Source organism: Gopherus evgoodei, chromosome 7, assembly GCF_007399415.2.
Source record: "Gopherus evgoodei ecotype Sinaloan lineage chromosome 7, rGopEvg1_v1.p, whole genome shotgun sequence".
Lineage (NCBI taxonomy): Eukaryota > Metazoa > Chordata > Testudines > Testudinidae > Gopherus > Gopherus evgoodei.
In genome coordinates, this window is record NC_044328.1 from 33,299,301 (window position 1) to 33,314,407 (window position 15,107).

Sequence of the window (15,107 nt, forward strand, 5' to 3'; positions counted from 1 at the left end):
GCCACCCAAGGCCTGTGAAAGTGTGGGATCATTGTCCAGGATGGATGGTAGATCCTTGATGATGCGTTGGAGGGGTTTTAGCTGGGGGCTGTATGTGATGGCCAGTGGAGTCCTGTTGGTTTCTCTCTTGGGTTTGTCTTGCAGTAGGAGGCTTCTGGGTACACGTCTGGCTCTGTTGATCTGTTTCCTTATTTCCTCATGCGGGTATTGTAGTTTTGAGAATGCTTGGTGGAGATTTTGTAGGTGTTGGTCTCTGTCTGAGGGGTTAGAGCAGATGCGGTTGTACCTCAGTGCTTGGCTGTAGACAATGGATCATGTGATGTGCCCGGGATGGAAGCTGGAGGCATGAAGGTAGGCATAGCGGTCGGTGGGTTTTCGATATAGGGTGGTGTTAATGTGACCATCACTTATTTGCACCGTGGTGTCAAGAAATTGGACCTCCCGTGTAGATTGGTCCAGGCTGATGTTGATGGTGGGGTGGAAGCTGTTGAAATCATGGTGGAATTTTTCCAGAGTCTCCTTCCCATGGGTCCAGATGATGAAGATGTCATCAATGTAGCGTAGATAGAGAAGGGGTGTGAGTGGACGAGAGCTGAGGAAGCGTTGTTCCAGGTCGGCCATGAAGATATTGGCATATTGTGGGGCCATGCGGGTGCCCATAGCAGTGCCACTGATCTGGAGATATATATTGTCATCAAATTTGAAATAGTTGTGTGTAAGTATAAAGGCTCAGAGCTCAGCAGCCAGTTGTGCTGTGGCATCATCAGGGATAATGTTCCTGACAGCTTGTATTCCATCTGTGTGTGGGATGTTTGTGTAGAGAGCCTCTACATCCATGGTGGCTAGGATGGTGTTTTCTGGGAGGTCACCAATGCATTGTAGTTTCCTCAGGAAATCAGTGGTGTCGCGGAGATAGCTGGGAGTGCTGGTGGCATAGGGTCTGAGTAGAGAGTCCATATATCCAGACAGTCCTTCAGTGAGAGTGCCAATGCCCGAGATGATGGGGCGTCCAGGATTTCCGGGTTTGTGGATCTTGGGTAGTAGATAGAATAACCCTGGTCGGGGCTCTAGGGGTATGTTGATTTCTTCTGGTGTTAGTGTAGGGAGTGTCCTGAGTAGATGCTGTAGTTTCTTAGTGTATTCCTCAGTGGGATCTGAGGGAAGTGGCCTGTAGAATTTGGTATTGGAGAGTTGTCTGGCTGCCTCTTTTTGATAGTCAGACCTGTTCATGATGACAACGGCATCTCCTTTATCAGTCTCTTTGATGATAATGTCAGGGTGGTTTCTGAGGCTGTGGATGGCATTGCGTTCTGCACGACTTAGGTTGTGAGGCAAGCGATGTTGTTGTTCCACGATTTCTGCCTGTGCACGCCGGCGGAAGCATTCAATGTATAGGTCCAGGCTGTCATTTCGACCCTCAGGAGGAGTCCATGTGGAGTTCTTTTTCTTGTGCTGTTGGTGGGAGGGCACCCGTGTATCAGTGCACTGTTCAGTGTTGTCCTGGAAGTATTCTTTGAGTCAGAGACGGCGAAAGTAGGCTTCCAGATCGCCACAGAACTGTATCATGTTGGTGGGGGTGGCAGGGCAGAAAGAGAGTCCCCGAGATAGGACAGACTTTTCTTCTGGGCTGAGTGTGTAGTTGGATAGATTGACGATATTGCTGGGTGGGTTAGGGGTACCACTGTTGTGGCCCCATGTGGCAGGTAGGAGTTTAGACAGCTTACAGTCCTTTTTCCTTTGAAGAGAGGTGAAGTGAGTAATGTAGATCTCCTGTCTTATTCTAGTGAAGTCCGTTTGTATAGAAGTTTGGTTATTAATGAGAGTCTCCAGGTTGGAGAGCTCTTTTTTGATGTTTTCCTGTTTGCTGTATAGGATGCTGATCAGGTGGTTCCTCAGTTTTTTTGATAGAGTATGACATAATCTCTCACTGTGGTCTGTGTAGTATGTAGATAGCAGTGGATTTTTTACCTTTAGTCCTAAAGGACTTTAAGTTCATTTAGTGCATTGGATGAGGTATACCACATGTTATGACAGGCATGTGTAGGACCAATGGATTTTGAAAGGAGTGTTGTGGAGGGGTGGGGGTGGTGGTGATCATCGTAGTAGTGGAAATATGTCTAAAGGTTTTGCATCTGTTGTTCTGTCAGGGTCTGGTGCTGCTTTGAGATGGTGTGTCCTGGTGTGTGGGGAGCTTGCTTCTGATGCTGATCAATATTGTCTCATTGTTTTCTTTGTATTCCCCCTCTGTCAGTCTGTATCCAACTGTTGTCTCTTGTTTTCTGTTAAGGGCTGTGCCTCTGTAGCACTTCAGTATAGACACTCCCTACGCTGATGGGTGTGATTCTCCCGTCAGCATAGGTAATTCAGCTCCCCAAGAGGAGGTATTCTTCTGTCGATCTAGTGCTGTCTACACCAGGGGTTAGGTAATCTTAACTATGTTGCACAGAGGTATGGATTTTTCACACCACTGAGTGATCAGTGTAGCTGGGTTGACCTAACTTTTTAGTGTAGCCCGGTCTTAGGCCATGTCTGCACTACCACTTATGTCAGCAAAACTTATGTCATTCAGGGGTGCGAAAAAACACACTCCTAAGCGACATACATTTTGCTGGTATAAATGGTAGTATGCACAGTCCTATGTCGGCAGGAAAGCTTCTCCCATCAACATAGCTACTGCCACTGCTGAAGTGGTTTTATTATGTCGACGGGAGAGTTCTCTCCCATCGGCATAGAACAGCTACACAAGCAATCTTACAGCAGCTCAGCTGCATCGATACAGCTGTGCCACTGTAAACTCGCTAGTGTAGACCTGGTCTAAAATTGAAAATCCTTTGGGGCTCAGACTGCTTTTTTGTCCTGTGTTTTTACAGTGTCTATCACAGTGGGATCCTGGTCCATGACTAGGGCTTCTAGGTGCTGCAGTAATACAAATAACTATCATTAATAATAATAACCTGGTACATAGAAATCTTGTGTAGTCTCATATTGTACTCAAGAGCTGGCTGCATTTTTAGTTGGTAGAGTAATTCCTGTATATATTGTTGTTAAATCACTTTGAGATTTTTCAGAATGAAAGGAACTATATAGAAGTAAGGCATTCTTATTTATTGCATTACTTTCTTTGTGCCAAAGTACAGCATCTCTTTTGTTTTTAACACTCATTTTAAAAAGATCCTGTCTGGTGATGTAAGCCAAAAATAGAAGTCTTGTTAAAATAATTATTAAAAAAGTAGCATTTTTGAAGGAATTCAAATATTACATTAATTCTTTATGTTTTGATGTAAATATTGCCCTATTATTTTTGAATCTCTTACAACCACAGGCCTTGAACTCTAGTGTACAGAGCTCTTAGGAACATGTAAGTTCTGGCCTGCTATCCAGTGATCTGCTAACAGTTGCTAGAATAGAACTCTGACAGGGGAGTTCAATCCTGGCCTCTGACTGGCAGAACACTGGGAATCCTGATTGGTTCCCAGCTTCTATTTAAAACATGCAGAGGACTAGAAAGTTGTCCATATAACTGGTTCCCTGTGCTTTGGACTCCATCACTTGCACTACCTGACCCTGCTTTCCTGGTAACTTGGCCTTGCCTAGCCTAACTGCCATCTGACTCCTGGTTTGCCCCCTGGCCTGTCTTGAACTGTGACATCCTGGTATTTGACTAGGCCTGGCCCCTGACTCCTGCTCTGACCAGTAGATCAAACCACCTATGTCCTGGTCCTGACAGGAACCAAACATGGTGCTAGCACATGATAAAGAGTAAGTAAAACTGACTTGTCTGTCTTAATTCAGAAATCAAATTAAATGCAAAAAAAGGGGGGGCACCATATAGGGTAAAAAGTACATTAGACTTTTAAAATTTCCTTGAACTTGAATAATCTCAGGTGTTAATGACAAGAAACAGGAAAAATTATTTAATTTTAAAGATCTTTAACATTGGCTATCAGCCTTAATGAAATGTTTCATAATATACATGATCATAGTTATAATGAAATCTAACTTTGATAAAACATGTATTACTCACTTATACAATTGTGAAGACACCTCCCAGTATATCTGTGTCTACAACAGAGAACTGAACTGTTTTCAGTTAAGCCTGTTAAAATGTACCAGTGTAAGCACAAATAGTTCATTGTGTCAACATTAGCCATACTGAATAAGTTACAAGATTAGAAACCCTTGCAGTTTTGCCATGCTTCCACATAAGTGCTGTTCTAAACCACTTTCAGTGCTGTCTGGGTACCTATCCCACAATTCATGTTACAGCTCCCAGAAGCAGTGCTATGTAGGGGATTCCAAAAGGCCTGGTGCCCAAGACAACAGTGGGAACAGAGGACAAACTCCCACAATCCCACAGAAAAATTCCTTTATTGCCTGTACCACTTTATGACCATGGAGATCAGGAGAAATGCTCAGCAAGAAACTTTTCTGTTGGAAAAGGGTAAAATATATGTTGGAATTTTTGAGAAGCCACTACAAGGAATCTGAGGTAGTATCCTTAGAGAGACAGGAACTGAGACCAGGAGCTCACCAAGCAGGTAAGCAAACATAGCTACCAAGAAAGCAGATGACTCTACAGTACTTGTGGAGAAGTTTTACTGGGTGAAGTAGCACTGCTGGGTCTGTATCTAGGTGACAGGTTGTTGGCGACATTTATCCTCAAGACCTATGATGATAAGCAATGGCTGCAGAAATTCTAGGTATGGAAGTAAATTTTCCTGGAACTCATGTTGAGCCTGACCTAAAACTGTAACTACAAACCAACAGAATGAGAGTCCTGCTTCATGTAGAAAAGATGGTGGTGATAGCCTGTGAAAGATGGCTACCCCCAGTTGCTAATGGCTTTATGGAAAGTAGTTTGGTTAAAGAAACCCAAGGCGGCTGCTGTCATGGTGGAGGTTTGCAGAGCACTGTGCTGCAGGACAAATTATCTGATCTACTAAGACCACTTTGCTCTGAAAATTACACAAGTGGTGGAAGTTAGAGTAGGCCCCTGCTAACTTCTGCCAGGCTTAGTGACTGGAGGTCAGGGAGCTGAAATCTGTGCCCTATTGCCATGAGTGACCACTAGTAGAGTCAACACCAAGATATTACAGGGGGGTTGTGATCAAGGTGGCAATGTGCTGAGGTCAATCAATTCTTAGAACAATAAGTTTCTCTAGTATAGACAAGGCTTCACATACACTTTAAAGCCTGCATATAAAGCTGACTTGTAATATATATTTCATGCATCTACGTGTCTTTCCTGTCTGGGGCACTCTGCCTGTAAATTATATTTGAGTGCTGGTTACTTTGGACAGCTGCACTGCCCTAACATTCTGGAAATGCCCCCCCTTCATCAGAGAGGGCTGTGTTTTACAAATAGACTTTGGAAGCTTTTGACATGAGACAAGTCTGGCAGTTTTACTGGGAACTTGACCGGTAGCAAATAGAATGCTTTCTATATCTTGGCATAAACAAATACTGCCCTGAGATGCTCCTGTTTAAAATGAACCCAGGAAGTTGGGGCAGAGAGAACATGTCCTTGAATCTCCTCCTACAGTGCAGTATTTGGTGCTAACTCTGGCACATCTATAAATTAATTTGTGTCTCAAATGATGGACCTAGCCCTAGGGAGGATCCAGCATTCATAGACAGAACCCTGTGTGACACTCTGTACCTCAGGGGAACACCCTACACCCCCATCTTATCTTTATAAAATGATTGTGTGGTAGCCAATGCAAACTTTGTCATGTTGGGTGTCTTCAGAAGGCTCATGATGCACTGAGCATGGTTGTTATAGTAATCATTGTTATAGTAATGTTATAGGTTATAATTTCATGTACGTAGTTATGAGGCTGAAAATGTATCCTCATGGTTTAAAATAAGCCCAGGCAAAAACTCTCCAAGAGCAAAAAGGCAGTTCACACCTCCTCGGGGCAGGTATGGGAAGAACTCAGCCCAGCCTCACAGGAACAAAGGACGCTAGCCTAGGCAGCAACAAAAGAATCTGTTAGACTCTCAAGGGAGTCACCCCCCCCTTCCTTTGGTCAGTTTGGAACTGTGATGAGGTAATGCTCACCTGACTCTGAAGGGGGGCGGGGACAAAGCCAAAAGAGAAGAAAGGACATGATAAAAGGGAGAGACATTTGCCATGCTCTCTCCCACCTACATCTACAGACACCACACCAAGCGACTGAAGCACTAATCAAAGGGCAGAGCCTGACTGAAGAGCAACCAGGCAGGCAGCAGTGAGAAGCATCTAAGTTTGTAAGGGCATTGAAAGTGTTTAGAGCAGCTTAGAATGAGTTTTGCTTTTATTTCATTTGAGCCTGACCTGTTATGCTTTGACTCATAATCACTTAAAATCTATCTTTATAGTTAATAAATCTGTTTGTTTATTCTACCTGAAGCAGTGCGTTTGGTTTGAAGCATGTGAGAGACTCCCCTGGGGATAACAAGCCTAGTACATATCAATTTCTTTGTTAAATTGACAAAGTCATATAAGCTTGCAGCACCCAGTGGGCATAACTGGACACTGCAAGATGGAGGTTCCTAGGGTCATGTCTGGGACCGGGGACATTGGCTAGTGTCATTCGCTTGCAAGTAGCTGGGAGCAGCTTACATGCCATAGGGCCTAGCTATGCGTGAACAGCCCAGTAGTAGGGGTTCTCACAGCAGAGCAGGATAAGGCTGGCTCCCAGAGTCAACGATTGGAGTGACCTAGCAGATCACCAGTCCAGATAACACCAGAGGGGAATGTCACACCCTGCCATGAGATTGACCCTTTTTTTCTGGATAAAAAAAACCTCAGCCACAAACTTTCTTTTAAAAGGATTTTTTCTCCTTTCCCCCTCATTCTTCTTGCATATGTAACCCTTCTGCCCCTCTGAGTTGGCAGCAACAAGGGCCTGGTTCAGTATCCAGGGGTTCCGTTTCAGTAACACAATGCATAACCGGCTCGAGCCCCCACCCAGTGACCTGGGACACTCACATACCACACCCCCCTGGGCGCCTCTAGGAGGCAATACTTCCCCTCTCGCAAGCACGGAGTCTGAGTGTAGCAAAATCTTTTTAATAAAGGAAGGAATTAATGCGGCATCCCATTGGAGAAACACCACAAACAGGGTTATAACACAAACCATAAACAAAAACCCACCTCCAAGTACTTTTGGCACTGTCCTTTTTCCCCTTAGGGTTTTAAGTCCAATCACCCCAAAGTCCAACAACCCAAAAGTCTCCGGTCAATGCCACCCCAGAGTTCGAGAGTTTATCTGTAGAGGTCCCTCCCCCCAGCCTGGATAGAAAGGGGCACCTTACGTGGTCCTGGGCCAACTGCCCTGCCTCTCCGTGGGTTCTGCTTCCGCCTTCTCCACGAACTGCTCCGCTTTACCAGCCGCTGCACGCTGCTCCTCCAGCCGTCCTCAGAAACTGCTCCGCTCCACCAGCTGCTCTGCTCCATGAGCTGCTCCGGTTCTCTCTGCAAACTGCTCGGCTCCACTCGCTCTGTGGGCCGCTCCACCCGTCCCACAGCTATTCCGCTCTGTCAGCCACTCTGCTGCCACCAGCTGTCCCATGATCCACTCCAGCCATCCCCACAAACTGCTCCACTCCACCAGCAGCTCTGTTCCACAGTATAGCTTTGGGCTCCCCACTAGTTAGCACCATACTCAGTGCTCTCAGCTCAGTTATTTTAGCTTTTTAGTGGTTTTCAGCTCATAGTAGGGGAGCCCCAGTACTAGTGCACCATTAGCCCAAAGTGATTTCAGCTCAGTAACCTGTATTTAAATTATTGAGGGAATAAAAAACTCATCTCTAACATTCCACAGTGGAGAGAGGAGGGGGTGCAACTGGTGCTTCTAGCTCCACAAGGAGCCTGCACCACCAGGCACAAATACCTGTCCCCAGCCTCTCTCTCAATTCCCTGGGTTTTGGAACCCATGTTCCATGTCTAGCCAGTACTGCCCAACTGAGGGTGAGCAATTTGTCACCAAGCAGTCCCACAGCTTGGGAGTCTGGGATAGGGTAGGCGTGCCTATGCAAATACACTCTCTGAAATTCTTTCCACCAGATGTCAGTGTAAAGCTTATCCTGACTCTGCTTACACATAATTATTCATGGTTATTTAGAGAGGGGAAAACTCCCTCTTTTCTTAGGGCAGGTCCACATTTACAATGGTGCACCGGCAGCTGCTGCACTGTTTTAAGTGAAGATGCTCCTATGCAGAGAGGAGAATATCTCCCATTAGCATTGCTAGCTACTGCCTCTCGGGGAGGTGGTTTGTGTCAGTGAAACAAGCTCTGCGAACAGGAGCTGCTAACAGGGAGTTTTGCAAGGGAGTTCAGAAGGGGAGTAGGAAGGAAGGGGGGGTCCCTTGTCGGTCCCATCTGTGACCCATTGGTCCCCTGAACCTATAAACTGAGCCACATCCAAAACCTTTCTGTTTACAGCAGAGCAGACAGGGAGCTGTAGACGGGAATTTGAGAGAGTTTGACAGAGGGAAGCTTACAATGGTGAGGAGGACCCGCAACACCTGTGCCAGCACTGCTTCTGTCTCCTCCACCTGCGCCTGTAGCCAGACAGAGCACCAAAGCATGGATGCTTCTACCCAGATTCTGGTGTGGGCTTGCGAAGACTGTAATTTGCAATTTCCACTTACTGATATCCAGACTGGGGGTGGCATCCAATGTGAAAGGTGCCTACTGGTGGAGTCTCTCAGGCAGCAGGTGGGAGAGCTACAGGAGGAGGTGGCTAGGCTGAGGAACATCCATATCAATGAGCAATTCCTGGACAGTATCCATGTGGAGACAGCTGACGGTGCTGTCCCAGTTGACAGGACTACCGACACACCAGTGGAGGAGGAGGCTCAGGGTGGACACAGCCAGCTGGTTACTTCTAGCAGCAGGCAGTGCTCCACCGCTGCTGCGAACCCTCCTGCTGTGGTAAAAGATAACTGTTATGCTCTTCTTGATACAGGAGAGAAGGAATCACCCCCAACAGTTAAGGAGGTGAAGCCTCGTATCCTTAAGGCTGGGAGGTCTGCTGCCACCACTGATAAGAAACGTAGGGTAGTGGTGGTTGGAGACTCTCTGCTGAGGGGGACAGAAACACCCATCTGTCGCCCTGACCGTTCATCCCGGGAGGTATGCTGCCTGCCAGGGGCCCGTATCCGAGATGTTACAGAGGCATTGTCGAGGATTATCCGGCCTCCTGACTACTACCCTATGCTACTCATCCATGTGGGCACAAATGATACTGTGAGGTGTGACACTGAGCAGATCAAGAGTGACTACAGGGCTCTGGGAGTACGGGTTAAGGAGTTTGGAGCGCAGGTGGTATTCTCTTCAATTCTTCCTGTTGAAGGTAGGGGTCCGGGCAGAGACAGATGCATCGTGGAGGTGAATGCCTGGCTGCGAAGATGGTGTCGCCAGGAGGGCTTTGGCTTCCTCGACCACGGGATGCTATTCGAGGAAGGACTGCTAGGAACAGATGGCGTTCACCTTTCGAAGAGGGGAAAGGTCTTATTTGCGCACAGACTGGCTAACCTAGTAAGGAGGGCTTTAAACTAGGTTCGACGGGGACAGGTGAGCAAAGCCCACAGGTAAGTGGGGAACAAGACCTGGGAGATGGGTTGGAAACAGGAGGGAGCACGGGCTATAATGGCAGAGAGGAAGGAGGGTCAGGGCGAAGCTGGGAGGCAAGATCAAACCAGTATCTTAGATGCCTATATACAAATGCAAGAAGTATGGGTAATAAGCAGGAAGAACTGGAAGTGCTAATAAATAAATACAACTATGACATTATTGGCATTACTGAAACTTGGTGGGATAATACACACGACTGGAATGTTGGTGTGGATGGGTATAGTTTGCTCAGGAAGGATAGACAGGGGAAAAAGGGAGGAGGTGTTGCCTTATATATTAAAAATGTACACACTTGGACTGAGGTGGAGATGGACATAGGAGACGGAAGTGTGGAGAGTCTCTGGGTTAGGCTAAAAGGGGTAAAAAACACAGGTGATGTCGTGCTGGGAGTCTACTACAGGCCACCTAATCAGGTGGATGAGGCTTTTTTCAAACAACTAACAAAATCATCCAAAGTCCAAGATTTGGTGGTGATGGGGGACTCCAACTATCCAGATACATGCTGGGAAAATAACACCGCGGGGCACAGACTATCCAATAAGTTCCTGGACTGCATTGCAGACAACTTTTTTATTTCAGAAAGTTGAAAAAGCTACTGGGGGGAAGCTGTTCTAGACTTGATTTTAACAAATAGGGAGGAACTTGTTGAGAATTTGAAAGTAGAAGGAAGCTTGGGTGAAAGTGATCATGAAATCATAGAATTTGCAATCCTAAAGAAGGGTAGAAGGGCAGCAGAATAGAGACAATGGATTTCAGGAAGGCGGATTTTGGTAAGCTCAGAGAGCTGATAGGTAAGGTCCCATGGGAATTAAGACTGAGGGGAAAAACAACTGAGGAAAGTTGGCAGTTTTTCAAAGGGACGCTATTAAGGGCCCAAAAGCAAGTTATTCCGATGGTTAGGAAAGATAGAAAATGTGGCAAAAGACCACCTTGGCTTACCCTTGAGATCTTGCGTGACCTACAAAATAAAAAGGCGTCATATAAAAAATGGAAAGTAGGTCAGATCATGAAGGATGAATATAGGCAAATAACACAGGAATGCAGAGGCAAGATTAGAAAAGCAAAGGCACAAAATGAACTCAAACTAGCAATGGGAATAAAGGGAAACAAGAAGACTTTTTATCAATACATTAGAAGCAAGAGGAAGACTAAGGACAGGGTAGGCCCACTGCTCAATGAGGAGGGGGAAACAGTAACGGGAGACTTGGAAATGGCAGAGATGCTTAATGACTTATTTGTTTCAGTCTTCACTGAGAAGTCTGAAGGAATGTCTAGAATAGTGAATGCTTACGGGAAGAGGGTAGGTTTAGAAGAGAAAATAAGAAAAGAGCAAGTAAAAAATCACTTAGAAAAGTTAGATGCCTGCAAGTCACCAGGGCCTGATGAAATGCATCCTAGAATACTCAAGGAGTTAATAGAAGAGGTATCTGAGCCTCTAGCTATTATCTTTGGGAAATCATGGGAGACGTGGGAGATTCCAGAAGACTGGAAGGGGGCAAATATAGTGCCCATCTATAAAAAGGGAAATAAAAACAACCCAGGAAACTACAGACCAGTTAGTTTAACTTCTGTGCCAGGGAAGATAATGGAGCAGGTAATCAAAGAAATCATCTGCAAACACTTGGAAGGTGGTAAGGTGATAGGGAATAGCCAGCATGGATCTGTAAAGAACAAATCGTGTCAAACTAATCTGATAGCGTTCTTTGATAGGATAACGAGCCTTGTGGATAAGGGAGAAGTGGTGGATGTTGTATACCTAGACTTTAGTAAGGCATTTGATACAGTCTCGCATGATATTCTTATAGATAAACTAGGAAAGTACAATTTAGATGGGGCTACTATAAGGTGGGTGCATAACTGGCTGGATAACCATACTCAGAGAGTAGTTGTTAATGGCTCCCAATCCTGCTGGAAAGGTAGAACAAGTGGGGTTCCGCAGGGGTCTGTTTTGGGACTGGTTCTGTTCAATATCTTCATCAACGATTTAGATGTTGGCATAGAAAGTACGCTTATTAAGTTTGCGGACGATACCAAATTGGGAAGGATTGCAACTGCTTTGGAGGATAGGGTCAAAATTCAAAATGATCTGGACAAATTGGAGAAATGGTCTGAGATAAACAGGATGAAGTTCAATAAAGATAAATGCAAAGTGCTCCACTTAGGAAGGAACAATCAGTTTCACACATACAGAATGGGAAGAGACTGTCTAGGAAGGAGTATGGCAGAAAGAGATCTAGGGGTCATAGTAGACAACAAGCTTAATATGAGTCAACAGTGTGATACTGTTGCAAAAAAAGCAAACATGATTCTGGGATGCATTAACAGGTGTGTTGTAAACAAGACACGAGAAGTCATTCTTCCGCTTTACTCTGCGCTGGTTAGGCCTCAACTGGAGTATTGTGTCCAGTTCAGGCACCGCATTTCAAGAAAGATGTGGAGAAACTGGAGAGGGTCCAGAGAAGAGCAACAAGAATGATTAAAGGTCTTGAGAACATGACCTATGAAGGAAGGCTGAAGGAATGGGGTTTGTTTAGTTTGGAAAAGAGAAAACTGAGAGGGGACCTGATAGCAGTTTTCAGGTATCTAAAAGGGTGTCATCAGGAGGAGGGAGAAAACTTGTTCACCTTAGCCTCCAATGATAGAACAAGAAGCAATGGGCTTAAACTGCAGCAAGGGAGATTCAGGTTGGACATTAGGAAAAAGTTCCTAACTGTCAGGGTAGTTAAACACTGGAATAAATTGGCTAGGGAGGTTGTGGAATCTCCATCTCTGGAGCTATTTAAGAGTAGGTTAGATAAATGTCTATTAGGGATGGTCTAGACAGTATTTGGTCCTGCCATGAGGGCAGGGGACTGGACTTGATAACCTCTCGAGGTCCCTTCCAGTCCTAGAGTCTATGAGTCTATGAGTCTGTCATTGACATAGCACTGTTTACAGTGGGGAAGAGGGGGCCAAGGTCAGTATAACTATGTAGCTCGGGGTGTGGATTTTTCACACCTCTGAATGACATAGTTTTGCCGGTATAGGTCTGTAATGTAGACTGGCCTTGGTTTTCTGAGACCAGAGACTTCTTTTCCATTTCAGTGTCTTTCCATTAATTTTAATGGACCTTCATTTGTCTTTTCCTGAGTTGTATAATTCTAGGTGCTTGGAGCTAGTCTCATTTGATGGCGGAGGCAGCCCCTCCCTGCCTGGCTCATTTGGCTACCTTGCTGTTGTGAGGTGGAGCTTAACTACTGCAACACAAATTATAAGCACCGTTTTATATCTACACAAATACATGCATTCATAACCACTGGGTATATATAGGTCACTATGACCATCAAGTTCAGAGCATTACCAGCATTCATAAAAGACCTTACTTTACATATTTGTATCCACAATAACATTGTATACAACCAGTTGATCAATTGCTTAGTCTTTGGGGGTTCAGTAGGTGACCAGATACCAAGTGTGAAAAATCAGGACAGTGGAGTGTGTGGGGGTAATAGGATCCTAAGACGAAGCCCTGAATATTGGAACATCTGGTGACTTTAGGGTCCAGACCTTCCTCCCCCTCCATTCTCCTCTTGGATTGTCTGGACCCTGATCGTTAGACATTGCTCCATTTTACTTTTAATTCTAATTTGTTTTACTTCCTGATACTCATGCTCAAGCACATTCGTGGTGATTGAATTCACTACACTGGACGAGAATGGTTAAATACCTTCTCCACCACACTAAAAAGTCTTTAACTTTTTTTTTAATAAAAAAGCCATGAAAACATTTCTATCCATATTAGCTTTGGTAAATTATGGGGCTTGTAGATGAGATGAGGCACTCCACAGTATCACACATGGAAAGATGCACACACCTGAGCTGAAGGAAGTACATTTTTATTTAATGAGCATAGTTTGAAATAAGAATTTAAGTAAAACACTTCAGAACAGATTATAATGAGATTCTGGTGTATCAGAATAGCAGAACTTCGATCTAACTGGGACTGGCGCCAGATCGGATAATCAAAAAGTCAGATAACGGACAAAGCTTTTTTACTTATCTTTCAGGATTAAGGAAGTGTGAGGTTGCAGCTCCAGTCTAGCAGTCACAGGAGAGATCACGCACTTCTAGACCTGAAGTCAGGCTCAACTAAGGTTGCTTTCCCCACTCTTCCCATTGGGAGCCATTTAATCTTGCAATCCTGCTCTTCAGTATTAAACCCTTGCTTAAGTAAACACTACCATGTTTCCTGAATGGCTGCAGTGCTTCCTTTTTGCAGGAGCAGCACCTCTTGAACATACATAATTAGAAAGCCAGGGCTTCTCTTCCAGCCAGGTCTCTCAGAGTCAGCACCACTGGCTTTGGGTTGTTAATTTCAGGCTAACAGATGTGCTGGTTGTTTGGTTAATGGAGAGAGCCAGATAATGGAGGCTCAAATAAATGAGATTCTAGTGTATATGATGTGTAGAGATCACTATAGTGAGGAAGTCTAATGATACTGGGCTTGAGAGCAGAATAAAATGTGTCACTAAACATATTGGTCTGATCCAAAGCGTGCTGAAGTCAATGGGTGTCTTAACATGCATTTTAAAAGGCTTTAAATTAGCAGTTTGCTTGAGCCTAATTTTGAAGCCTTGAACTAGATCTAAACCAGACCCATGCTCATCCAACCAAGTCATTTTCAACCCAACCCTTCACCCTGAACCTGAGTCAGTGCCATCTCCCCCCACACACCCTGCCTGTTGGTTTAGCACAGCAGTGTGTGCATTGACTGCTACTGAGGATGCTGGAACAATTTTTACAGGGGGCTGAGAGCCATTGAACCAAATTGTAAGCCCTGTATTATAATGGAAATCACTTCAAGTCAGCTGATGTGGAAGCACCTATGGCTTCTGCAAGTCCTGTGCCTGCTGGCCATTGCCCTCAGCTGTGCTTTGTGTGCTGCAGAGGTGCTGTGACTCACTGACGCATTTAATTCTGCAGCACATACAAGCAGAAGTAGGAGAGCCAACTCAAGCCCAAGAAGGTTGGGTTGTTTTCTGACCCAAACCTGACACTTGTAGTGGAGCCCCATTGAGTTTGGATTGGGTTGCAGGTTTCTGCTGTGAATCAGAGCCACATAGCTTGATTTTAAGAAATGTCAGCCACCTGCAGCTCTCATTAAAATACACTGAGTGCCCATCTCAAAATCAGGCCTGTATTGCCTGGAGTTCTACCAAAGTGGGAATGGAAGATCCCGCTGCTGTAGGGTGTCTGATGTTGCACTGGGGTTCCCATACTGGTTGGTGCTGAATGTGTCCTTTAACCAATTAGCTTAGTGCTTTTCCCACTTGTGACTTTTTGTGTCATGCTCCATAGATGACAATGCTCTCCCATTTTCCTCGTCCATCAGTTGCCACAGATTGATTTGTAGTGTTTCAGCCTATGATTTCTTCAGGTTTCTTGGGTTATTTAGTAGTTCAGGATGTGGCTTTATATTCTGCTGCTAGACGGGTTGTTCAAAGG